Source organism: Triturus cristatus, chromosome 1_2 (assembly GCF_964204655.1).
Source record: "Triturus cristatus chromosome 1_2, aTriCri1.1, whole genome shotgun sequence".
NCBI lineage: Eukaryota > Metazoa > Chordata > Amphibia > Caudata > Salamandridae > Triturus > Triturus cristatus.
The window spans coordinates 37,965,531-37,992,566 of record NC_140580.1 but is presented as its reverse complement, the minus strand read 5'-3'; the positions used below and the strand labels follow the sequence as shown (position 1 = coordinate 37,992,566).

Sequence of the window (27,036 nt, the reverse complement as noted above, 5' to 3'; positions counted from 1 at the left end):
GAGCTATGTGCTCTAGTTCAAGTTTGAGTAGTTTTGGGAGCTATATGCCCCAGTTATAGTTCACAGGAAGTTGTATTCCCTATTACGGTGTTTCTTCTGGGAGCTGTTTTCCCCTATAGGAAGGTGTTTTCCCCTATTACAGTGTGTATAGATGTTGATGTTCTGTTTCTAAGGGAGGTGTATTCCCCTATAGGGAGGTGTTTTGTCCCTATTACAGTGTGTTCAGTGTGTATTGGGAGGTGTATTCCCCAATAGGGAAGTGTTTTTTCCCTATTACAGGTGTTCAGTGTTTCTTTTGGGAGGTGTATTCCACAATAGGGAGGTGTGATTCCCCTATTACGTTGTTTTAGTTTCAAAGGGAGGTGTATTCCCCTATAGGGAGGTGTTTTTCCCCTATTACAGTGTTTTTAGTTTCAGAGTTTCATAGGGAGGTGTGTTTCCCCTATTACAATGTTTGGTGTCATTGGGAGGTGTATTCCCCAATAGGGAGGTCTGATTCCCCTACTGCGTTGTTTTAGTTTCAAAGGGAGGTGTATTCCCCTACAGGGTGGTGTGTTTCCCCTATTACTGTTAGTTTGTTGGTGGTGAGTACCCAACTAATTAGTTTCCCTAGGGAGGGGGATGGGGTTCATTCATTCATTTGCTTAAGATATTTTCTTGCATTCTTTTGCTTTCTTATTTTCATGCATTTGCTTATGGTATTTTTCATGCATTCATTTATTTAATGTATTTTCTGGATTCGGGTATTTTCTGATTGCCTTATGTTCATTCAATTGCTTAATATGTTTTCTTACTAATTCTTCCAAGATGTTTATTCTTGTTTATGTAAGCAAAGTAATTTTGTTCTATCTGCCTTAATGCATTTACATCTCTTTGCTATTTCGTGGCATTATTCTTGTTAGTTTTCCTAAGGAAGGGAGATGTGCTATTGGTGCAGTTCGGATTACTAAATTTCCCCCTGCTTCCACAGACAGAATGATTTCTCAGTCACACACACACACACACATCACACGCTGGTGGGGCCCATAACACCAACATTCATTCTCTCAAACTATCCGTGCCTACAAAGGGATATCAGATCCTAACCGCAACTGCTCGCTTTGATAGAGGAAACCACTTCTACTGAATTACCCTAACAATTCCTCCATCAGGAGGTCAATCGGATCATTTAGTTGTTATTTAGTTTAATGATGATTTTAACTCTCAAATTAATCAATAAACATTTCAAAGAAATAATCACCCGACACAGTAGTTCAAATAATGATTTTCTTTTATCTAATTTAAATGCAGGTTAATTCCTAATAATGCAATATTATCTTTTGTCATATTTACCTATTCTGGCTAAATGTCATTCTCTAAGTCAGAACTGGTCCTCAGTAAATTCATCAGAGTTCTAAAGTCTCCGTCCACTTCCGTCAGCATAAGGATCTCTGATCATCGATTCTCCGTCAATAGCTTCGGCACAAAGTGACGTCTAGCGAAGAGCAGCCTAATCCCTCTCTAGTCTACTAATATTTATACTAAATTTTACATATAACAGTTACATTTTCTCATTTCCCAGGCCAATGATTGGCTGAATTCGAATACATCTCAATACATTAGGAAACATTTCCAAATTTTCTCATGTGGAAGAAGTCTCAAAGTGAATGTATGGGAAAGACTAATCCCAGGTCCAAAATGTATCAGTTCGTTGGTAACAGGTTGAGTTTGACAGTTCATTCGTCCATTAGCAACATTTGCTTCACGTTCAGGGACATTGGCACCTCGCCCAGGGTAGTCTTCATGGGCATGGTCTGACAGGTCACACAAGGGACACGAACGAAGTCAGTGCAGGCGCCTTTCTCCATTGTTCAAATGATGAAGTAATGTACTTTAGTTAGGATTCAGTCGGCGGCCATCTTTTGGTAGGCCAGTATAGTCAACTTTAAGCAAAGAAACACAAAATCGTAATTAATACATAGAAATGATTAAAACAGTGTTATTCCCTTGCTAAAACCCTAATGTGTATGCATTTATCTAGCCATATGCAACATTCAAAGCCGTTAATGCTGGTTTATTTAAGCGCAAATCACATTAACAGTGCTCAAGCAACATTTATCGTTTTAATATGCATACAACTTAGTTCACTTATTAATTTTAGCCATGCAAATGCATTCCCACGTGTATTCTCTCGGTTAATAAGGTTGATTTAGTACCTTCACATCAAGCCATTAATTATTATAATTAATTATTAATCATTTTAATGTAAACTTATATAAATGGATTGGGTATATAAAAAGAAAGCATTTTACCCGCTCCATCAATCCCCCCTTTGGTGATTTATTATTTTCCCCTTTTATGGAATTTCGAAATGTTTTCTTGCTCAATTAAAATTCTGTTTCCTTTTCATCTTCTCTTTTGGTTTTGTCATACATACTCTCCTTCCATTCTTCCAATTCTATTTCATTAAAATCTCTTTCTTGTTTCTTTTCCTTCTTTTTGATAATTTCTCGTCTAATTTTCTTTTTATTTCTTGTATGTCTACAACACATACATCCTAATCTAAGTATTAATAATATGAAAATCACACACGTTAATGGAAATAATATTTTCCCTAATATAGTACTACCTAATTTACCTAAGAAAGCTTTAATAGCAGCCATCTTATTACTAATTCTAGTCCAGATACTTTCAACCTCCAGTGGTTTTATTTCATCATGCAATTCTGTAATATTCTTAATATATACTTTTAGATCTTTGCTTTCATCAGGAATGTAAGTGCAACAATGTTGAACTTTCAGCATTCCACAGACTCCACCCTCTTTTGCCAATAAAATATCAAGGGCAAGTCGTTTTTGCATAATCATAGCACGCATGGCAACCATTTCAGTATTTACCAAAAGAAATCCTCCAGCGGTGCTTGTTGACAAGCGATCCACTATGGTTGACAATTTCCGAATATTATTTGCATTCAAGGATATTCCCACTGCTGGTATCAAGACTCCAAAAATATCACCTACAATTTCTAACCAGGTTTCTCTTCTGCTACGCATTAGTGTGTTAGGTGATCCACTATTTTCTACTCTATCCATGTGAAAAATCTTTGGAAAGACCAGGCCAACATAACATGTGCCATACCAATGGTCGGGCAACCTGTAATAAGCCTTGTTGCCACAAATATAGTACAGTCCAGGGAAAACTGGATCTTCTCCGCCACTAAATCCCCATCCAGATGCAAGAAAATATGTATCATGACACTCACTTGTCCCTATATAATAATAATCATATTGGGATCTTTCCCTCATAATGCATAGTTTACCCTTCTGTGGTGAATCTATCGCTATTGTTGGTCTAGCATCACCCTTTGTCTCCTTTTTCCCATCTATTTCCCAAATGTTTTCCCCTTCTTTATGTCCTTCTGCATTCTTGTGTATTTTCAATCTCCTCTCTTCGACCATGTCTAAAAATGTTTTCTCTTCTGTCTTCAAACTACAAGTTAAATTGTTCTTAAAAATATATTCTAAAGTTAGTTCTTTTGTTTCTATAAAAATCTCACCTAGTACCTTAGCAGTTTTAACTGGATTCAATTCGTTATTCATGGGCAATTGTCCAAGAATGTTATCTATATTAGACAGATTATACTCTAATTTCCCTACTTGATAAAATATATTAGTTAAAACGCTACATGTTATTCCATAAGTTGCTGGGAGGTGATGATAAGTCACCCCTTCTGAAACAGAGGCAGGTAACTGCATGCATACATAGCAATCCCTTACATCCATTGTTCTTACATATTCATACAATAATTTTGAAAAAACATTACTAGAAAAATCAGTTATAGACCTATCCTTGTGCATGGGCTCAGTGCTCGTTCGAAATGGAACTACCTTTTGTGAACTCTTCACTATGTTAGTCATATTCTCTGTATGTCCCTCTAGTGTATCTAAAGTTACTTTGAAAGAGATCAAAAGAGCGAGTACGCTCCAAAGAAGCATTAATAGTCCTGTACAACAACAACATGTCTTGCACCATCTTCTCATAAAGGTACATCTACTCTTGTTATCATCTATGTTAGCCATCTTGTTAAAATTGACCGTGTCTTTTGACTTAGCCTCTTCTATTCCGCTTCTTGTAGTTTCCTGCAAGAGCTAGGCCCTTATCAGGTGATCCAAATACTTCCATTTCTTATTTAATCCTTTATATTTTTCTACAAGGACTTGCTTGAAATCATTCAGCTTGGTCTCTCGTCGTTTTTCACTTCCTTCTTGTCATCCACATACAGAATTTCCTGATCTTCCGCTTCTTCTCCGATATCGGATAGGATAACTCTCAGGATTTCCGCTGTTTCTTCTTCCTTTAATACTCTCAGTAAAGCCTCCTCTGGATTTCCTTGACTATCTACCTCTTCTCCTTGTTCAGGCAGTGCCACGTACGTCCATTCAGGTGACTTCTACTTCTGGTTTGGTTTTCTCGATCGTTTGTTTGCTTCAGACACTTCTGTCTCTCCCTCCTTTTCTTTGTGGTGACTGGTTACTTCATTCACTTGTTCAGCTTCTAAGGGTTTGACTCGTGTCAATCGATATCTCAATCTCTTTATTTTGTTTGGCCAAAGATCTCCTTTTGCATTCCTTTGTGTTTTGCCGTCTTTACTGTTTCTTTCCTCAATCCAAGTTCTCTTTCTTAGAACTCGATCCTCTGGTGTTTCAGTTTCACGGTCTTCAGATTGTGTCTCATTTGGTTTTTCTTTTTCAACAGTCTCTTTTTCCACCTCTTGTATTGGCCCTACTTCTGTCCCTCCTCGGGTCTCCGGCACGCAATCTTCCTGCTGACTACTTGTCCCTTCACCTAGCTGGGTGTTGCAGTTCCCTACACCTCCTCGGGGGTCTTCCGCAATCTGTCCCTCTCTTTCTATGACTGTCCCTTCTTCTCCTTCCAGAATTTTCTCAGGTGGAACTTCTCCTACTCTCTCCTCTGGTGTACATGTTACTTCTGACGGGACATTCTTTTCTTTCCTTTTCTTTTTTCTGTGCTCACCACTGGTGTTTTGCCCATCTCCAGAATCTGAACCATCTGAAATCTGTAATCTCTTTCTCAGAATTTCTTCTCTGGGAGTTGGAACTAATCTTGGCTCCGTTTCCCCCCTTTCAGGATTTTCTTTTGAATTTGCATTCTCATTGCCGGAATCATCACTGGATTCTGATTCATCGAAATATTCTTTTCCAATGCTATCTGCTGGATTTGGAACTCTCAAAGTGTGACTCGCATGTATCCAATTTTTCAATCCAGCACACTTCACAGCTGTTGTTGTAGTCAATATCACTTGCCTTGGTCTTCCCCACCTTGGAACCAAGCAATTCCTTCTTCTGTGGACTTTTATTCTCACCCAGTCACCTGGGCTTAGATCATGGGCTGGTTTTCTCTCAAGGGTGGTGGCGTCCGCTCCAACCTGGTGAAACACAGAATGAACTGCGTCAGCCAGGCCTTTACAATAATCCAAAATCATGTAATCAGTTATTGTCATCAACTTGTTGACTGGAACAAATACGTGTCTCATGGCTCGTCCCATGATAATTTTGTGGGGACTCAAACCTGTAGTTCTGTCTGGAGTAGATCTAATTGTCATCAAGACTAGAGGCAAGACATCAGGCCATTTCATTCCTGTGGCTAAACACATTTTCCCTATTCTGTTTTTGATTGTACCATTTATTTGCTCAACCACACCAGAAGCCTCTGGTCGATATGCACAGTGTAGTTTTTGTTGTACACCCAATGCTTCACAAATCAATCTCATGATCTCATTGTAAAAATGTCCTCCTCTGTCTGATTCTATGGTTATTGGGAACTCGTACCTTGGGATGAATTCCCTCAACAAGAGCTTGGCCACTATGATTCCATCATTTCTTCTTGTTGGGTATGCCTCCACCCACCTGGAAAACAGACAAACTACCACCAGAACATACCTCAGCTTGTTATAAGGGGGCATTTCAATGAAATCTATTTGCATTCCGGTGAAGGGTCCTCCCTCTTGGCCTATTGTCCCTAGGCTCACCACTGTTTTCCTTCCAGGATTATACTGCTGACATATCAGGCATCTTTGACAGAAACTCTCTGCTATCAACCTGAATTTTGCATTGTACCAGGTCTGCTTAAAAACCCTTATCATGGCATCCCTTCCCAGATGTCCTTGGCCATGATACATCCGTGCCATGGTTGACATCATGCTATCAGGCATTACTGGTCTTCCATCCCGATAGACCCACACATGATCTTTCTCCCTGGGTGCACAACCTGCTTTTACCCACTGCTTCATTTCTTCATCTCCTGCTTCATCCTGCAACTGCTTAACTTCTTCCCATGTGTCCACAACGTTAGTAAACATCATGGAGCAAGAAAACATTTCCTTTTCCTTGGCCCTATTGATCGAATATAGATTTCGGGCATAGTACTGAGCCATGTCATTTGCATAGCGATTCCCAGTAGTGATATAATCACTACCCTGACTATGTGCAGCACATTTTACCACTGACAGTTCCTTTGGCAAGTGTATTGCCTCAAGCAATTTTCCCACCACTTCTGCATTCTTTATAGGAGTACCACTTGAGGTCAGGAAACCTCTCTGCAGCCAAAGTTGGCCAAAATCGTGGACAACTCCAAAGCCGTACTGGCTGTCCGTTATCACAGTCACTCTCACATTCTTCCCAATTTTGCATGCCCTAGTTAATGCCACTAGTTCTGCTACTTGGGCGGATTTAACTCCTTTCAAATGTGATGCTTCTATGACTGCAGCAACTGTACATATAGCATAGGCCGCACTCAACAATCCTTCATCCGTTCTCAGGCAAGACCCATCCACAAATAACACATAATCACTTTCTGCCAAAGGTAAATCCTTTATGTCTGGTCGAGGTTTCGTGCAAAAGTCAAGCACATCCAAACAATCATGATCAACATCATCTCTTACCTCCACTCTCTCTGCATCAGGCAAAAGTGTAGCTGGATTCACATTCACACATCTCTCCAGACTCACATTGGTTGCACCTAGAATGACCTTCTCATACTTAGTCAGCCGACTATGTGACATGAACTGTGTTCGGCTCCTTGTTAAAAGGATCGCCACATTATGAGGTACAAACACTCTTACTGGATACCCCATCACAATTCCCTCACTTTGCTCTAGGCTTTGGCTTGTAGCAGCTACTGCTTTCAGACATCCTGGCAGACCTACCGCCACTGGATCTAACATTGACGAAAATTATGCCACTGGTCTCCTTTGCCTTCCATGTTTCTGTATTAACACTGAGAGTGCACATCCGTTTCTCTCACTGCAGTATAACTCAAATTCTTTCTCATAGTCTGGCATTCCCAGAGCTGGGGCTTCACAAAGACTGTTCTTCAGCTGTCTGAATGCTGCCAATTCTTCTTTGTTCAGTTCAAGAGGGTCTTTAACCTCACTTTTCGTCAATTTCACCAATGGTTTGGCAATCAGGGAAAAGTTACTTATCCACTGACGACAGTAACCAACCATTCCTAGGAACATTCTCACCTCTCTTTGGGTTATTGGAGCTCTCATTCCTCTAATGATTCTGATCCTGTCTATGGTTACTTTTTTCAGCCCTTTTTCGATGGTATGACCCAAATATTGTACTTCTTTTTTACACTATTGCAATTTTGTCGGAGATACCTTCAGTCCTCCATCTGCCAAATGATTCAGCAAAGCTATGGTGTCCGTTTCACAGGCCTCACGTGTCTTTGACGCCACTAATAGGTCGTCAATATATTGGACCAAAACTAAATTCTCAGGCATGGTAAGACTTTCCAGAGATTTCTTTAGCAACTGATTGAAAATGGAGGGGCTCTCTGTGTACCCCTGTGGGATTCGGCACCATGCCAAAATACGTTCTCCAAACCGAAATGCAAAAATCGGCTGGCTGTCATGATGCAACGGAATGGAAAAGAAAGCATGACATAAATCAATTACTGTGTACCATTCTGCATCATGGGGAATCTGATACAAAATCACTGATGGATTTGGAACAATGGGACAACATGACACAACGATTTTGTTAATTTTTCTCAAATCCTGCACAATCCTGAACTTCCCATTAGGCTTTTTCAGTCCCATTATAGGTGAGTTACATGGACTGCTCATTATTTCTCTCAACACTCCCTGTTGAATCATTTTTTCAATTAAAGGTGTTACCCCTTCAATTATTTCCGGTGTCAGTCTATATTGGGGAATGTTTGGATAAACTTCTCCTTCTTTTAGTGTGATCTTTACTGGATCTATATTTCTCATAAGGCCTACATCTTCTCCAGTAAAATCCCAGACTCCTGCCTTCACTGACTGCTTCAATTCTGTGGGTAACTCATCTGGGTTAAATACTGCATAAGTTCCTGTAATTTCACTTTCTTGATTAGCTATTGTCATCTTATACAGTACATCCTCATCTGGTGTCTCGAACGCTATTCCATCTGGAGTACAGAATATGGTGCAATTCATTTTGCACAGAAGGTCCCTTCCTAACAGATTCACAGGCAAATAGTATCACACACCACAAATCGGTGCATGTCTGTGAATTTCCCTATTGTAACCTTTACCGGTTCGGTAAGGTAGGTCCTAATCTGGGTGTTTGACACACCAACTACTTGGATTGTTTCATCCGAAAGAGGAAGATTTTTCACATCTGCTGATCTGACAGTAGATCGCGTAGCTCCAGTGTCTACTAGAAAAGTAATGTTTTCATCATTAACTTTCCCATCCACAAATGGTCCTGTCTGATCTATTTCTAGAGTTGCGCCAAGTACGCACCCTTCTTCCTCTTTTCGGCACCGTCAATAAATCTCCTCTGACTCACTCTCGTCATTTCGCAGCCAATATTGTGACACAGCGCTCGCGCGTTGCGGTTTGTTTACCTGTTCTTCATTGTAGAATCCCGTCTCTTTACTATATCTTTGGGTGTTCCGGCTCTGCGGTAAGGGCGGTTTTGGCACCTGATTCTGTGGAACAACAGCCTTCTGCTGTTGCGGCGGTGGGCCACTCCCCTCACACTGCACCTGTGGATTCAATGATGCATTTTCATTATTAGTACTTGGTGGATATTTACACTCGGATTTCCAGTGCCCCAACCTTCCGCAATTGTGGCATGGAAACTTCTTTTTAGCTTCTTCTATATTACCCTTTCCTTTTCCTGGGCCAAATCTCGGTTTATTACCTGGGTTATTAGCTTGTTCAACCAGCTGAGCTTCCTGTCTCTCTGCGACTTTCACTTGGGCCCACATTGCCTTTTCTTTTAGTTTTCGCTGCTTTGCCTCAATCTCATCACTAAAGTATTTAGCATGCCTTAGGATCTCATCTATTTTCTTGCTCTGCCAGTCCACGGTATGCTGCTTAATCATTTCCCCAATCTCGGGACGCAGACCATACACAAATCGGTACACAAAATGACTTAGGTCCTTTTCTCCCAGATTGTCATCCCCACTGAACTGTTTGAAAGCTAATATTAGCCTTTCATAGTAAGCGTGGACTGACTCTTTCGCTTCTTGATGTGTTCGATCTATCTTAACCCAGTCTGTTTCTTTGGGAGGCACTTTGTTTTTCAAAAACACCATGACCTGTTCATATTTCTTCATTACCTCCGGATCTGGTGCTCCTGTTTTGGGATCTCTCGGGTATTCTTTAGTTGGCCAATCTATGACTATCTTGCATTCTGCCCATAAGTCTGCTGGCACTATTATATCAAACAGACTATTCAGATCAATCCACAGCACTTTTGACAATTTAACAAATCTGTCTACCTGTCTGTACCACTCGACCGGCTTTTCTCGTAATCGAGGGAAGTCATTTGTAAATGACAAAATGTCCTGTCTGGTCCATGGGACATGCACATATCCCCCTCCTGGAATCTCTCTCATGGGGAACTCTGTCACCACCTTTTCCTTCTCTCTCACAGGAAACGCTGGAAATGTTCTGTCTGAGGTGTCATCCCGCTTCCTATACCACCTGCTTTTCCATTTGTCCACATCTCCCCATTTCCTCAACACTGTGATTATATCCCTGATCTGCCCTATTCCTCCTGCAGTATTCAGATTCTCAATATCCTTTTCCGTGAAATCCACTCAGTAAGGCTTCTGTAAAGCTTTTACCTTGTCCATGTCAATTCCCATTTCACTTGCTATTTCTGCTAATCTGTCATGTAAATTCTTTGCTCTCCAAGTGACACTCTTACATAAAAACAATAATTCCTCATCTTGGTAATTTTTCAGCTTTTCTGTGGGGATGGTCCCTACTATTAATTCTTCTAACACCATCCGTAATTTTGCCACATCAATGGTATGGGATTCTTTCTCTTTACCTTGCAAGCCCTTCAGCCATTCGCTCAATTCATCTGTAGTTATACCCACTGATTTTTCTACATTCCCTGGTTCTGTCAGTCTCTGTGGTTCTAAAATAGGCCCTCCTACCATTCTGCTTCTCTCTACAGTATCAGGATTATAAAATGGGTTATTTGACACATGCAGTTCACCTTCACTCATGGTGTGTCTCCAGGGATTCTCCTTTGCTCTCATCAGGGGCTGTTCTGTCTGTCTATTGTTCACATACGGGACTGTTAGACCATGCTCACTTTCTTTCTGCTTCTCAAAAATAGGCATAACGGGACCTATGGTCACAGGGACTGTAACTGCTTCTAGATTTTTCGTCAATTCTCTTATTTTCTCTGTCAGTTCTAATGTGGTTTTGGCTAGTTCCCTTGAATTTTCACTCTCTACCTTGTTTTCCATTCCCCGTTCCCTAAGAGAATTCCTTCTCTTTACCTCTGGAGTCACAACTTCTGTCTTAATGATTCTCAGAGTTTCCCTCACTGATGTATCTGCGGTTGGTGTTTCTGATTCCTGCCTGTACGGAGGTGGACTTTTGTAAAACATATCATCTAAGACATCATCATCTGTTTCATTTGCTCCGTACCTTCTGGTTTCTACATTGTTTTTCTTTTCTATGCATTTCCTTCCCTCACTTTCCCCTGCAGTTCTTACTGGAAACAATCCTTCAGTCATACTTGCGTCTCGCCACCTTCTCATTCGATCACAATGAGTTTCGCGATCGTTCGGCCGTCCGAACATATACCTATATCTACTGCCATTTCTCTGTTTATCTCGCTCATGCATCTCGTCTTCCCACTCTGTCAACGCCTCAAACTGCGTAGGCCTAGGTCGCGGATCTAAGCTCATCATCCTCTCCCATAAGTTCCTTAAAATTGCCAAATTAAAGGAACCATTTTCTGGAAACGCTAAAACTCCGTCTTCCTTTGTATACTTCGCCCAATTGTCTAGCCAGATGCAAGTATGGTATCCATATTTCGCAACCATGAAGGATGCGGGGGTTTTCGCTGGAGGAAGTAACTGTCCATCCCTAGTCACAATCTCTTTGGCTTTCATGAACCAATTTCTTATTTTACTAAACAAGGATTTTTTCTTTTTCTCAGGTGAATGATAATACATTTTCCTTTTTCTCGTGAACCCTTTAGTCTTTTCTGCAACTGTACGATCTTTAGTCCAATAGCAACGTGACTCTCACTCACGCACCAATCCTGGCGCGTCTACGTCACTGTCACAACCTCCAATCCCTGCGCGACTCACACTAACGCACCAATCCTGGAGCGTCTTCGTCACTGTCACAATCTCCAATCCCTGCGCGACTCACACTAACGCATCAATCCTTGAGCGTCTACGTCACTGACTAGCTGTCCAATCCCAGCGCGGTCTTCCTGACGTCAGCAGTCGCTGCTGCAGCTCCTGCTCCTGACTCCTGTCTCCAGTCTACCCCTCCTTTACAAAACTACTCGGTAGACTTTGTTTCAATTTTACAATACTTGTTAGTTACAACGTACAAGCATCTCCATTGTCTGCTCCGCTAACCACAGAATAGCAAAAGACCTTTCCCACGAGAATCCTGTTTTCTCTAAGAGCAGCGCTTACCTCTGCCCTACTACAGAATCATTACGTTTGTTGGCAAAGTAGCACATCCCTCTACTTCACCCTTCTACCAAACATCAATTAACTGTTTTCTCCAGACTTAAGACACATAATTGGAAACGTAATGCTCCTGAGAAATAAATCCAGAGTTCCGCAATTAATCTGAATGCTATTTCATTCACGCACTTTCACGCAAGAAAATATAGTTCATTCACACAGAATCCTGTCTTTTCCGAGAACAGCGAACAGTCTGTCCTACTACAGAATTTTAACATACGTTAACAAAGCAGCACTTACCTCTACTTTGTCCTTCTAACAAGCTCAGAGAACACCTGCTACCTTTTCAGTGATAAGCGTTATCGGTATGCCAATTGGTTTCCTGGTACCTAAGACCAAAATTTCACAGGTAACTCTTTGCTATCATTCACACCTTTCTCACACAGAAAATATCGCTAATGGTAACACCCGGCGATGCTACCGAATCGAACCCAGACAATGCGTCGTGCAACTTCAATTGTCACACATTTCTCCCATGTACCTACGGGCAGCCACAATTCTGTCTTTCCCCAGAGCAGCACTTACCTCTGCTCTGCTATGGAACTGTTACCAATTCCCGACTTCCTACCTCCCAGAAGCCGTACAGACGACATAAAACTCAATACGACTTCAACATATAGTGTTAGTACATATATCAATATCAATCAATAATCGATAAGCTATATACATGCCAAAATCATCAAACCAAAACAATAAAAACCATCTCTAGCTACCAGAAATACTGGTAGCTATATATACACGCAAATCATTAAACCTAAACAATAAAAACCATCATCTTGCTACCAGAAATACTGGTGCAGTTCGGATTACTAAATTTCCCCCTGCTTCCACGGACAGAATGATTTCTCAGTCACACACACACACACACATCACACGCTGGTGGGGCCCATAACACCAACATTCATTCTCTCAAACTATCCGTGCCTACAAAGGGATATCAGATCCTAACCGCAACTGCTCGCTTTGATAGAGAAAACCACTTCTACTGAATTACCCTAACAATTCCTCCATCAGGAGGTCAATCGGATCATTTAGTTGTTATTTAGTTTAATGATGCTTTTAAACTCTCAAATTAATCAATAAACATTTCAAAGAAATAATCACCCGACACAGTAGTTCAAATAATGATTTTCTTTTATCTAATTTAAATGCAGGTTAATTCCTAATAATGCAATATTATCTTTTGTCATATTTACCTATTCTGGCTAAATGTCGTTCTCTAAGTCAGAACTGGTCCTCAGTAAATTCATCAGAGTTCTAAAGTCTTCGTCCTCTTCCGTCAGCATAAGGATCTCTGATCATCGATTCTCCGTCAAAACCTTCAGCACAAAGTGACGTCTAGCGAAGAGCAGCCTAATCCCTCTCTAGTCTACTAATATTTATACTAAATTTTACATATAACAGTTACATTTTCTCATTTCCCAGGCCAATGATTGGCTGAATTCGACTACATCTCAATACATTAGGAAACATTTCCAAATTTTCTCATGTGGAAGAAGTCTCAAAGTGAATGTATGGGAAAGACTAATCCCAGGTCCAAAATGTATCAGTTCGTTGGTAACAGGTTGAGTTTGACAGTTCATTCGTCCATTAGCAACATTTGCTTCACGTTCAGGGACATTGGCACCTCGCCCAGGGTAGTCTTCATGGGCATGGTCTGACAGGTCACACAAGGGACACGAACGAAGTCACTGCAGGCACCTCTCTCCATTGTTCAAATGATGAAGTAATGTACTTTTGTTAGGATTCAGTCGGCAGCCATCTTTTGGTAGGTCAGAATAGTCAACTTTAAGCAAAGAAACACAAAATCGTAATTAATACATAGAAATGATTAAAACAGTGTTATTCCCTTGCTAATACCCTTATGTGTATGCATTTATCTAGCCATATGCAACATTCAAAGCCGTTAATGCTGGTTTATTTAAGCGCAAATCACATTAACACTGCTCAAGCAACATTTATCGTTTTAATATGCATACAACTTAGTTCACTTATTAATATTAGCAATGCAAATGCATTCCCATGTGTATTCTCTCGGTTAATAAGGTTGATTTAGTACCTTCACATCAAGCCATTAATTATTATAATTAATTATTAATCATTTTAATATAAACTTATATAAATGGATTGGGTATATAAAAAGAAAGCATTTTACCCGCTCCATCACTATAACCTAATTGTTGGTTGGTGCATCTTCCTTATTCCTGTTCTGTCCCTTGCTGCTCAGCCATTAATGATGTCATTTGGAATGTTGAGTGTGTGGGACTTGAGGAGATGTCAGTTGGAAGAGATGGGCTGAGCAGCAAGGAGGCTGCTCCTAGTGGGGCATCACATGGACTTTACCACCTTCCAGTTACTTTTATCTGAAACTGTAACTTAATGAATAAACCTACAACTTGCTTCTGCGTGACCTGTCCACGAGACAATCTTCATTTTAACACTCTGCTCTCTTTTTTTGCAATCTCTCAGCCCCTTTCGGCCACTGTACTCCTGTCAGATCCTGTGGTGCGCGGTAGCCATTTCAGGAGAATGCAGCAGGTATCAGGGAACACACGTAGGGCACTGCCAGCTCCTGTGCCACGCTAGTACGGTTCACTGAGCTGCCACCAGGTTGGCACTACAGCCACCGCCTTTGCTGGTGATCAGCCCCTTGCACGCCGGCATTGAAAGAGGCTGATCACCCATCCTTGCAGGGTGGGTGGAGGCATACCACGCCTCATGGACGCAGATGCAGTCCCTCCCTCTCGCAGATGGTCTCCTCACATGGAAGATGGCCCCCACACACACAGGTGAGGACACGCGGCGCCGGATGACTGCCAGAGTACGCCTCGGCTCCCTCCTCTTTCTTTCCATTGCTCTGGGGAGATGACAAGCAGCTCAGGGCGGAAAAACACTGGTGCAGGGCTTGTTGTACTGCTGATGTGGGCTCAGTCTATCCATGCTCTTGGACGGTAACATGCGCTAGGAGACAGAAGGCGGATTGTTCCTTTCCCCTCACCACCTTTATTGAGGCCCGCCACATGACAGTTGCTCGGCATCGCTCAAAGGGGTGACGGCCGACTCCTTTACACAGCTTGCTGACCACCTACCGGCCTTGCTCACCATGCTGCATGGGTTGTCCCTCATGTTGGTCATGCCAGAGACAGTCATTCCCCTCTAACCTGCGAATGGGGTGTTCTCTCTCTGTGCTGGTCAGCCACATAATGGCACCTTTGTTATGGTGCAGGCTGCGACATATACCCCAGGTTCACCACTTTGCCTGCTATATGTTGATCCACCCGCTGGGCACACCTCATGCCCGGCCGGACATTGAACACTGTTCCCGGTCCACTGCTGCCTCACAGGGGTTGAGGCAGGCAGGAGACCACAGAGCATGGAGGAGGGATGCCATTCTCTGTCCTCCCTGGATGTCCGTCATGCTGGTAGCAGGTGTGGGGCTGCCTTAGGCACAGGCTACACTTCCCGCCTCACCAACCTTCAGGGCTGCTGCACATGCGGGTCCAACCTGCTCGTTGCCATTTTGAGGGGTAGGGCCCTGGGCCCTCATGCAGAGATAACCAGGACACAGACACATAGTGGTATTGTCTGGAACTTGCCCAGGAAATGTGCGCCTGGCCCCTTTTATTAGCAGGGTCACCTGACCGATGACACCTGGATGGATGGGAATGGGGTGAGTGTGGAAGCCTACCCTCGAGGAGTGGCTGGTGGAAACACAATATTTTATAAACACAATACTGTGACCAGCCGATCACTACAGTGCTCATTAGCCCAATAATTTGACTAGCATTTTTTTTTTAATCAGGGTAATGTGCTTATAGTAAATGGCTATCTTTCATGACAAGTAAAATAGCATAAATCCTGAGCAAGGAGAAGGATTGTGGTAATATTGTACAACCATGCATTCAAGAACAGAAATGCTTTTGATGCCTCATACATAAAATATGTTTAATATTTCTATAGCACATGTTCTTACATCAGAACCAGCAGTAATTTCTACGTCACAGAGCGGTTTTTGGTGGCCTTTCGTATAACCAGGCTACTGTTTTTGAAACAAATATGAGACTTATAGTGAGATTTGGGCGGTGTAAATGAAGGATGCCGGTTGAATATTACATCTACACCTATAGATGTGGAGATAATGAAAGAAAAGACCCAGGTGAACAGTCACTAATTGATTAAAAAGCAAAGTATGTTTAAGGGTCTGTGGTTTTGTGGGTGATTGTTTTATTTGCTAGAGGGCCACACACCTAACTTTACTTTATTTACATGGCACATGCATTTTTTGTTGCTTCCCGTAATGTCGCTGAGGGGGTGGAAGGACACTTAAGGGCCATTCTAGAACTAGTGATGCTCGTGGACGCTGCTGTAGTTTAACTCTTGCCCACCAGGAGCTGGGAGGAACAAAGGGGAGACTCGATCCCCAGGCATTCATACTTTGTCTACACGCCACCCCCCCCCCCGTCATCTGCTCGTTGCCAAATGTTTTTTTCTCACTTCAACACTCATACACACACACACTTTCTTTCTGTATCACTTTACTGTGGTATATTTGTATTTTTGTTTTTATTTAGGTTTTGCACGAGAAAAGGCAGGAAGGCATTATAAAGGGACTTAGTGGTGCTGGTAGCTTTATTCATAGGAGTACTTTATAACTAGGGCTCCCAGTTTCATAGTATTTATTTTTTTGAAAATTTCCATCTGTATTTATCCATATTTATTTTTTGGGCCAAGTTGTTGGTATTTATCCATATGTATTTTGTGTTTTGTGAACAGATGCGGTGATAATTTGCATATTTCTGCATTTATTTAATGGATTTAATGGATAAACTTGCACTCATACCCTGATGCATGTCAGATCTTAGCACATTGCACAGCCAAAAATAATAATATAATGAACCCACATAACATTTTTTGCATATTAGCACCAATACATGTATGCAGTCATTTAAGAAAATCTCATTGAGCTTTGTACCACTCAATGCTGCCAATATGTACAGCTATTGGTCTGAAAGTCATTAACCTCAGCTTGCAGAGTCACTCAAAAGAAGCCAAATGATCTGTATATTTCACCCTTCAAAAATAAATACAGTATGAGGTTTTGCCTTATCTAATATAGCTTGCCTTAGTAGAAAATTCCTAATATAGACAAGGATTGCTCTAGGGTGCATCATCTGACCTGGATTCTAGCCCTTTCTAGCAGTGAGAGGATACCGATGTGCCCTCTGCACCTCGGTGGACCAGTCCCAATGAGAGAGATCCGGAAAGGCGCCCTTCAATAAGGACACCACAAAGGCCAGGATATCACCACCCTCAATATTTTCCTCAAGGCCCAGGAGTCTAACATTATTCCGTCTCTCTCGGTTCTCAAAATCTTCAATTTTCCACATAAAATCTTCCGTCTGCTTATCCTGTTCCTTCTTGGATACCTGAATCTTCCCTACTTCTTCCTCCAGTCTCTCAGTTCTTAGCTCGACCTCGTCCACCCTTTCAACCATATCCGTGTACAGCTTGTTTACTTTTTGTAGAGATATTTGAAGTTTTTTGGTCGCCTGGCGTGCTCTACGGCTCTCCTGTCTGGCCTCCCCTTGCATCTGCTTGAGAGTGGAGTATATCAGATCAAGCGAGGTCGGAGGGGCAGCTTCTCCAAGAGCTTCTGGTGCAACTGGTGTGTCCCCATACACTTGACTAGTAGCTGAGTAGTCCCAGTTTAGCTCCTTGACTGCAGTTGCTTCAAATCTTGCATTCAGCAGTTGTTTTGACCTCCGCTTCAGGGTCATACATCTACGCGCTGCTGCCCCCTGGGAGGCAGAAGATGCCGCTGAGTCTAATTCTCCTGATGATTTTTCTTCACTGCTGGAAAAATTGTCTGAGTCCTCACTTACCGAATAGAACTTATCGACTTCCGGTGGGCTGAGTGGTAACCTGCCCTTAATAGTTGCGTTACTCCTTCGCTCTTGTATATTCTTCACACTTTCCTTGTCCAGGGCATTAAAGTCTGCATTAAAATCTGCACCACTGTTGTTTTTGGAATTATTTATGGGAGAGTTTAGAGCAGCCTGTGTTTTTTTTTCCTGGCACACCATGGTTAGCTCCCTCTTTGTAGCAACTCCCTGTTGGATTTTATTTAATCCGCCTTCTCCGTTATCTTCATTGTGTGGATTTTCACCATGGCTTTCGCTATCATAGATTAAACCTTCAGGTGAAGCATCTGTAACGCACAATGCCAGCTTAGCCCCTGCAGGGGGAGCCCCAGGCTCAGCTATACTCCGTGTTCGGTTTCCTTGATCGTCTCCATCGTCTCCAACTACTGTCTGCCCTCCGGTTTCACTCGTTGCCAAATTTTCACCTGCAAACGCAGCCTGCACAGGGGAGCATGTCATTGTCCTGAACGCTTCTAACACTGTAGATTGCCTCAGGGAGAGTTCTTTTACATCCCCTTGTTTACCACGAGCGGCAGAAACATCTGGGGCACTCATAGAAATCAGAGCCGGTCCCACAACGTTGAAGCCAGCTTTCTTTGTCGATTTCCCCTTGGCTGACACGGCTCGACCCCGGCCAGAAGGTCCAGTGAGTAATTGTGGCATTTGCCCCCCTTGGAGAGCAGGAGGTTCCACAGATCTCGATGGTGCGCCGGATCTATCCCCCGCCATCGTCACCGTTTTCAGATCAGTTCTCTTCCCGCCAACCATCGGATCCCTATCAGCGGAGCTTGGAGACAGCCAAGCGAGCAGCAACCTCCTTGCAGCGATACTCACTACAACAGCTCTCCTCAGAAGCCATTTAAAAATCTGCCAGGTACGTGAGTGTGCAATAATCACCCTCCTTTCTTATTCCAGCATAATCGCAGCATTTCGATAAAATCCAGTATCCAGTATAAACCCCAGGGGGGAAGGTGGTGGTAGCAGCGACTTCCACTGAGATCAGTCAGCGGCCATCTTGCCTCCCTCCCTGACCTCATACTAAACGCTCCTTTAACGGACATACCTTTTTCGCTAAGCCCAATTTCTGTCATAGTACAGTAGAGAGAAGGTGGAGAATGCGGCAGATGATTGCACCTTTTCAGGAGAGGGGTAGCGAGGCATATTTGCTATACCCAGCTAGGCTTAAGGTAGTGCTGAATGGTCGGGTCCGAATGTTTACTTCAGAGATCAAAGCACAAGAATATCTGGAAGAAATGAAATGCACTAAGTGAGGTGGAATAAGGCCAAGGAGTGGAGTTAAAAAAAAAAAAAAAGACGGGGGGTAAATAACAAAGGATCTAAGAGTTTAAGCTTAGTCTCGAGGCAGTAGTTGGCTGGGGGAAACCCAGGGGGGAGACGTAGCAGCGCTGACTAGGGATGATCAGTTAGGCTGCCACACATAGGTCATGCTTGACCTATTTGCCTGTGATGGGATTGGGGGGGGTGGGGGTGGGGGGGGTGGATGGGGTGGGTGATGGTAGGAGTGAGGCCTGGAGAGTAGGTCTGGGTGGGGTAAGACGGAGGGGGGAAGGGAGTGGGAGGGGGAGGGGACAAAAGAGCACAGCACAGAACACTTTGGGTGGTACTAGGGAGATGTCAGATCGTTGGACTAACAAGCCCACGGTATAGTACTAAGCTTTATCTAAATCACAAAAATGAGTATCAGAGTGGCAACTATTAATGTTTGTGGTCTCAATGATCAACAAAAGAGGTTTAGGGTAGCTGCATACCTTAAGACATTGCGTATAGATATTCTGTGCTTGCAAGAGACTCACATTGAAGAAACAAGAGGGTACCTTTTGGAGCAGCTGGGATTTAAGTTGCTTACAGCCACTAAACAAGGGTAAGGACAAGGGGGTAGCCGTTCTAACTCGCCGCCAGAAATTAACGATTAAAAGAAAGGCTGCTGATAAATGGGGACGCTGGGCCTTGGTAGAATGTATGCTCCAGGAGGAGACATTTACTATTTGTACTGTATACGGATCAACGGCTGATGACCCCCCCAGAACTTTTGGAATTTTTAGAAGTAGAATTAGCCTCATGGTCTACCCCAGTGATAATGTGTGGGGATTTTAATATTGATGGTATTGGTAGACCTTGGGGGAGCACTGAAGGGGCTTACTGTGACCGGAAAAAAAAGTTTACTTCGCCCTTACCAATCTTTTGCAGAACAATGCTCTGGTAGATGTATGGGGGCGACTCAGACCTAATGATACGGGTAGCACTTTTTTTCTGCACCTCACAAATCAATTTTTAGATTAGATTACTTTTTTGTTTCAAGTACAATGTTAGCTAGGTGTAGTATAGAAAAACACCCCTGGGTCGTTTCCGACCACAACCCTTTAATACTTACTGTTATTCTAACAGGGTGTTCTCAGTCGAAACGAGAATGGACATTTGAAAGAGGGCTCTTGGCGGAGCCGGAATATCTAACTCATATGAATCAATGGATACCGCTTTTTTGGAGGGTTAACCGTGGTAGCACAGGGGCAGGAATTGTCTGGGACGCCTTTAAGGCCGGAGTGAGAGGCGAAACTCTAAGCTATAGTCTGCTACGCCAAAAAAAAGAAGCGGCACTTATGGATAAACTTTGTAAGGTATTAGCATTGGCAGAATAGGAATTGCTGACTGCAATTGCTACTGGCAACTCACTGGAGAACATTATGCTTAGAATTGCAGCCATACGATCAGAGATAGGGGATATCTCAATAACAAAGATAGCTGCACGATATTTAGCAAAAAGAGAAATATGCCATGAATACAGTTAAAAGGTGGGGCAAACATTAGCTGTTAGAATAAGGCAAATGAGTGCTGTTGGAGAAATTTCTGAGATTAACGATAGCAATGGCTCCCTTGTAACAAATATACCTGAGATCCGTAATGTGTTCCGTAACTATTACTTTATACAGTGAGGAGCAGCTGATGGAGGAGAACGGGATCCAAGAATATTTGGGAAAAATCTCTAGGGAAACTATTCCAGAAGTAGAAAGGGATAGCCTGGAAGGAGAAATTACGCAGGACGAAATCTACGCAGCACTTAGTGACTTACCCTCGGGTAAAGCTGCTGGGCCTGATAGAATTCCTCTCGAATTTTATAAAACATTTAAGGAGGCTATTGGCCCAGACCTGATAAATATTATCAAGATGGCTCAGTTAGGCCATGCTGTGCCCGATTCTTGGTCAAAGGCCGAGATAATAGTTTTTCGCAAAAGAGGTAAGCCACCGAGAGATCCTGGCTCCTATAGGCCTATCACATTAATGAATAGCGATGCAAAGATCTATTCAAAGGTTTTAGCAATGCGGCTTAATTTAATTATTGGCAAAATGGTACATCCCTGCCAACATGGATTTATATCAGGGAGAGGGACTACTCAACATATACGTAGGGTTATAACATTATTCGATTCCACAATAGTCTCGGGAGACCCTATGGCTTTAATTTTAATGGATGCTGAAAAAGCCTTTGACCGGGTCTCATGGGGTTACCTATGGGCTGTTTTAAGGTGGTTTGGGATCGGAGATGGATATATAAATGCAATACAGGCTCTATATGGAGATCCAATGGCTCACTTAAAAATAAATGGCGGATATACAGTACCCTTGGCGGTCAAGCGTGGTACACGGCAAGGCTGCCCATCTTCACCCTTGCTTTTCGCTTTATATATCGATCCACTTATCCGGAGATTAGAGGCTAATGAAGCAATACATCCAATTATATTACATGGGCTGGAGACCAAGATACTGGCCTACGCGGATGATATCGCGGTAATAACTTCTAAACCTGGGGAAGCATTAGCGGTAATTGAAAGTGAAGCTTTAGTTTTTGGGTCGGTTTCTGGATATGCACTTAATCAAACTAAAACGCAAATTGTGAAAAATAAACGGACTATGATCAATGATCCTAGGGTGGTAGATTCGGCAACATATCTTGGTATAGTTATAACTGCAGATTTGGATACTTTAGTAGATAGAAATACTAAACCAATTATACAACAAGCTTCAAAAGATTTAGACAGAATGAACAATCTCCATTTATCAATAGTTGGATGTACTAATGTTGTCAAGATGATAATTTTGCCCAAAATATTACATCTTTTTAGGACAATCCCTCTGGAATTTGAGAAAAGATGGTTTGTAACTTTAGAACATCTGGTTAACAGATTTATCGGCGCCCTTGGTAAAACAAGAAGAGCTATGCGATTTATGTCACTCCCGAGGGAAAGAGGAGGCTGGTCAGTTCCTGATTTCAGGATGTATTACTGGGCTGCAGCTTTACAATATATGGGGATTTTAGTTGGTGCCCAGGATAAGGAACTATTAAACGGTCTTCCAGAGATATACAAACTATTGTTAGGAGAAGAAGCAACTAATTGTTTTCTACAGTTTACAGAACCTAGCTACTTTAAGCGGACTAGATTTAAGACAATATTGGCAGCTTATAAAATTTGGAGGGCATTAGGGAAGAAAATAGGTATTGGCAGGATACACTACTATACACAGCTATATAAAAACCCCAATTTTCCGGAAACTTTCTCCGATAGAGTTATGGCAGATTGGGGGCGATTGGGAATCCAAAAGGTTGGAGACATTATGGGGGTAAGGGGAATTTTTTCTTTTGCGGAAGTTCAGGCTTCGTATGGGGTGGATAAAACTCACTTCTTTAAATATTTACAGATCCGTAGTTTTTTAAAGGAGAAAACAGGTGGGGTGATTGGGTTCTCCCCGATAAAAATTATGGATACATTAAAAAAGGGTCAAGAATGTACTATTAGGAAAATATACTCCGATCTGGCTTTATTAAAGGCTGATGATATTGAAAAACATGGTAAAAAATGGGGAGATAAACTTGGTATAAAACAGGAGGTTTTTGAAAGGTCTTTAGAACTGGGACAAACTGTCCTTTGTTTAGCAGGATTACAGGCCCAACATTATAAAACTATTTTTCATTATACTATACCCCAGCAAAAATCGCCCAATGCGGTGGGCAGGAGGGAACTACGTGCCCCAGATGCGAGAGTAATGATGCAGATTTGATTCATATGATGTCAACTTGTCCTAACCTGCTGAATTTAAAAGGAGAAATCGAGAATTTTTTTATACACTCTTTAAAAATTAAGCTACATATTAATTCAGCAATAATTTTGTTGGGAACTGGGGAAGAGGATGTAGCATTAAAGACCTCAGAATATTTCATATTCCTGTCTATGGCGGTCTTACGAATCTGCATCTGCACGGCAATGGATTTCCAGGCTTCTTTCGATTTTTAACCTTGAAAGAGGAATTTATGATCGGAAGGGGAAGAAGGGGAGGATATTAGGGGAATGTATATGGGGTCCAGTACAGAGATGGAAGAAAGAGTTACAAGATAGAATTGTTATACATATATAGATAGAGCACTTTCTCCCAAAGAAAAAGGAATGTATTTAGTTTTTCTTTCTTTTTTGTAATGTACCTCCAAATCTATGATGCATCGCATCTTTTCTTTCTTTTTTTTTTCTCTCTTGTACCCAATGTAAAATGAAATATATGATTAATTGCTGTGCTTTTTATGAAAAATAAAAAACATATTTAAAAAAAAAAAAAAAATGCAGACAGGAAACACAATGTTGTCTGTCTGAATTTATCTGTAAACATCTGTAAAAACGGAAAACAGGGAGCCCTATTTCTAACACAGTTTCACAATCTCTTACTGATACCAATGTTTGAAAATCCCACAGTCAACCTTCAAAGCTTTGTTGGAACTTAAGCATACGCCATGTGGAACACTAATGTTGGCCAATTCCACACACGTACCTTGCTATCTATGTGAATAAACGCTTCAGCGCCCCACATAGGAACAGTACATGCTGTGCAAATGATTTTACAGTTTATTTTAAGGGTTTGTCCGTCTGTAACAGCATGAGACCTAACCATGCCAGCAGGGGGCTGTACGCATCCAACAACTTATGCTTAGCTTCATCTACAAGCACACACATTATTATGTTTGTGACGCTTTGGGTAGTCTGATAATGGGCTGCATGGCTAAACATGTATAATGTCCCAAAGGCAAGACCTAGTGGCTATGCCAATGCTTGTTCCTATGGCTGCTGTGAGAATAAAGAAAGTTCAGCATAATCGAGCCGCCGGTCCTGACATAGTATTGACTAACATCTGCTGCCCAAGCCATTCATATAGCTTTGGGTGGCCTGGATTAGTCTGAATTTTCACACTTGTATGAAGGAGTGTGGTGTTTAGTAGTAGCTATATCCATTAGTGCCGGCTTTAGGGCAGTGCGACTGGTGCGGTCGCACTGGGCGCTGACCTGTGGAGGGGGCGCTGTGACCTCAGGGGGGCGCTGTGTTTAGCAATATCTTATGATGGGAGAGATAAGGGGCACTTTTGCAGGTGGTAGAGAGAGAATCGCTGTCGCACAGGGCGCCATCGGCGCTAAAGCCAGCCCTGGTATCCATACTGTCATTGGCGACGCTAGCAGGGGCAATGGTTAGTGCAAGATGCACTGGCTTCCTGACAAGGGCCCTGGCTCTATTTTTTTTTAATTAAGCACTTATGTTTTCACCTTTGAGAACTCGCACGTGGCTCTGTCGCTCTGATCGGAAGCTTGGTTGACTAAACTCTACATGTACACCCGATTACCGCTCTTCACAGACGAAAGGGAACAGAATTTACACTTTAACTCTCAGCCGTTCTTCGTCCGCCCAGTAGGCTGGCTCCGTGGAGAGTTCCCAACGTATTGCTATTCAAAACCGTCAAATAAATACATATAAACAATCAATAAACAAAGCAACAAGGTGTTTCATTTTAAGATTATTTTTTTTTTAAATACAGTTCCTTATTTTGCCAGCAGGCGACAGGATTGCACAATAAACTACGAAAAATAGGTAACTTAAGCGCTGCCAATTGGCGTTTTGAGAAAGCAATTCAGCAAATAAGGTATGCTAGCAGTTGTGGAATTTGTGGTGGGTAAGTCAAATGGAGCAGCAAGGAGGGCGGTGGAATGTCAGAATAAGTACATCCTGCTGGTACATATTGTGGAGAGCCACCCGGGCTCTCTTAAACAATGTTGCGACTTCACACGCATTCACACACCCCTCGGGGCGGGCTCGTCCCGAGGGGATAAATTAACGTGGGCGGAGGCCGCACGGGGTCTTCCGGCCCAGAGCGATCAACTGGTATCCCTTTGTCCTTTATTGCGCCAATATCAATAACTGTGACACAGGCCCCGCCGCGCTACACTGGCGACGAGGCCGGTCGCACCCTCGCGTGTGTACTTGCCCGTCCTGCTGCCTTTCCGGAGTGTGAAGAGCCCACCCGCAGTGCTGACGCTCCTGCCGCTTAACTGCTCTTCGGTGGAGGAACGCGGAGCCCACCCGCGTGCTGGCTTCCGCTGCCCGTCTCGCCCGACAGCGTTGCGCTCACCCACCCGTCTCCCCCTGTTCAGCCGGCGGCGCTTCAGGGCGCGGTGGGGGTAAGTGGCCTGGACCTGAGCGCTGCATCGGCTCCCCGCTCTGGCGCCCTCCCTGCTCTGGGGTCCCTGCTTCTGCTCTGCCTCGCGCTGGCTCCTTCCTCACTCGGCCAATATCCTGGAGGGGGCCTCAGAAGAGCTGTCCATCTCCTGCCTGCTGGTAAATAGCAGGAATTATTGCTGTGGATCACAAAAAAAAAAGAAGAAGGAAGGGTGACCCTACAAGGGAAGTCAAGTGGGAGCAAAAGTTGACCCGGACAAACAAGCATTGGCAACATCCCAGAAGTACACGCACAGGCCTACAAAGTTGACGAAGAAGCCACACCTGTGCACTGACGCGCCCCGGCCTGGCCACGATGAGCACCGTACCTGCCGCAGGCGCGGCTGCACAGCAAGCTGGTGGACACAACCCAGTCGCCAGCAACAACCTGCCACCACCTGTGGTCACCCATACCGCAGTCGCACTGCTACCAACATTCAGTGAGATCTCGGATCCCGCCACTGCTGCGCCAAGGTGAAAAGCGTGGGTAGGGCGATTAAATCATTACTTCAAAGGGACTCGTGAAACCGATGGGACAGTAAAGCGATCCCTACTCATCTATTATGGAGGGGCTGAGATCTACGACCTGTTTGACACGCTCCCCAACACAGGGAACGATGACGACTACGACGCAGCGGTCGCTGCGCTTAACAGACATTTCGACCCACAGCTCAACCCCGACTTCGAGAAATTCAGGTTCCAGAGGGCGTGGCAGACCGACACCGAATCGGTTGACATGTTCTACGCGCAACTGCGCCGTCTGGCCAGCACGTGCCCCTTCACAGACCAAAGGGAGGAAATCAGGGATCAGATCCTCTTAGGCTGCCGTTCCAAACTCCTGCGGAAGTTGATCCTCCGACAGCCAGGGATCTCGCTGGACGAGATCCTGGTACTTGCGCGCTCTCATGAATTGTCGGACGCCCGGGCAGAAGAGATGGAAGCGGCCTTACACACGCCCGTGGCCACGGGATCGGTGTCCAGGACCCCGCACATCAAGGAAGAAAAGGTGGAAGCCATTCAGAGGCATCCCGCTGCGCCTCGCCAGGTGTCCAAGCCAGCACCAGGAGGGTTGTGTGGGTACTGTGGCGAAGATCACCCGGCAACGACCGTCTGCGGGGCGAAAGGGAAAGTGTGCTCCCGCTGCGGAAGGATGAATCACTATGCCAGAGTGTGTCGTGGTGGGCGATTCAGGCAGCCGTCGTCGAGACCCAGGTTCGGGCCACAGCAAGTTCGCCAAATCTCGCATGCTGACCCGCCGCCAAGCTCGGAACACCAGCCACAGGCACGACCCCCGATATATGAAGACGAAGATGTGTTCGTGGTATCTTACGTCAGCCGGACAGGCTCCCGGCGAAGGCCACCTCCCATGTGCTCAGTCTCAGTAGAGGGCACGGAGGTACAGGCCCTCATTGACACCGGGGAGTCTGTCAATGTGATGGACTCCGATCAGTATGACCGCCTGTCGCCGCGACCCCCCTTGACGCCGTCCAAGGCACGAATATACACATACGGCGGATCGGACCCTCTTCCCCTCCATGGCGTCATTCGTGCCACCATTGCGAGCGGGG

General features: G+C 43.6%; 1 protein-coding gene across 2 annotated transcripts in view; it reads right to left on the bottom strand.

Moving 5' to 3' along the window:
* Nucleotides 1-1,287: 1,287 nt before the first annotated feature.
* Nucleotides 1,288-27,036, bottom strand: part of LOC146866700 (importin-9-like) — a 372,779-nt gene continuing 347,030 nt past the window's right edge. The window contains exon 11 of one of the 2 annotated variants that reach the window (XM_085600471.1): nt 1,288-1,922. The gene's annotated coding sequence lies outside the window, so the exon portion shown is untranslated. Of the gene's footprint in view, nt 1,923-13,118; nt 13,793-27,036 lie in introns of those variants that run through there. The other variant, XM_085600450.1, reaches the window with a different exon arrangement.